Consider the following 1,165-nt stretch of genomic DNA (forward strand, 5'->3'; position numbering starts at 1 on the left):
CTCATCGATGTTTCTAACTCTCTATCCCTCTCCCTTTCTTTCTGTAAAAAAATCAATAAAATATATATTTTTAAAGGAACTACTGAAACAGTTGGCGCTGCATTTTCTTTTCTGTCCTGTGTGTATCTCCTAGCCTGAACTTAACGCATCGAGAAACCCAGAAGTGAGTGAGTACTGGTGGTGAAAAGCCCTCTCGTTCGAGCTTGAGGATTAAAAGTTCAGGGATCGCAGTTTCCCTCCCCCACCCTTGCTTTTCTCCAATCTCTCCCTCCCAAATCAGGAGATCTCCCTGTTGTCATGGTGACAGCGGCAGCTAAGGGAGGTCACACAAAAAAACAATGAGTAGGAAAACTTTCTCCTCCACTGGGAGGGGTTGTAGTTCCAAGACCGTGGGGCCAACCCCTCATTATTTTTATTTTTCTCTCTTTCTACCCTCTAACCACATCAACCAATGAATGCATGAATAAGTGGAACAGCAACTCTTTCTCTCTCTCTTTCTCTCTCTCTCTCCCTTTCCTCTGTCTCTCTAAAAAATCAATCAATCAATAAAATAATCTATTTCAAAAAGAACAGTGGTAGTGTACAGCAGTGATCAATTTCTGGAATCATTGGTATCAGAGAATTTCCTTAACTGAAAAATAAAATTACACTATTTTTCTTTTCCATCTTCTTTCTTTTTGGTTACTGACAAAAACGTTTGCCTGACCAAACTTCTAGTCAGGCCCCTGAAACTTCCCCTTCGTCCCAGCTACTAGCATGCACTTCCTTATAAAACCTAATTTAGCAAGAACCCTGCGAAGGCACTTTCTTTGCCAGAGACTCCCACCCCAGATGACTGACCATCCTCAATATCTAATCAAATTCCTCCTCCTCCTCCTCCTCCTCTTCCTTCTTCCCCCCAGTTTGTGTCTGATGAGCCCAATCTGCCTTCAGCAGGAATCCTGTTAGGTCGATGTTGCCAGAACCTCTCTTACTCCTCTTTCCTCTTAGTAATGTTTTTTTGTTCTGTTTTTTAAAAATATATTTTTTAATTGATTTCAGAGAGGAAGGGATGGGGAGAGAGAGAGAGAGACACCAATGATGACAATCATGGACTGGCTGCTTCCTGCACGCCCCACACTGGGGACCGAGCCTGCAACCCGGGCCTGTGCCCTGACCGGGAATC

The sequence above is a fragment of the Myotis brandtii genome, unplaced genomic scaffold, assembly GCF_000412655.1.
Source record: "Myotis brandtii unplaced genomic scaffold, ASM41265v1 scaffold329, whole genome shotgun sequence".
Classification (NCBI taxonomy): domain Eukaryota; kingdom Metazoa; phylum Chordata; class Mammalia; order Chiroptera; family Vespertilionidae; genus Myotis; species Myotis brandtii.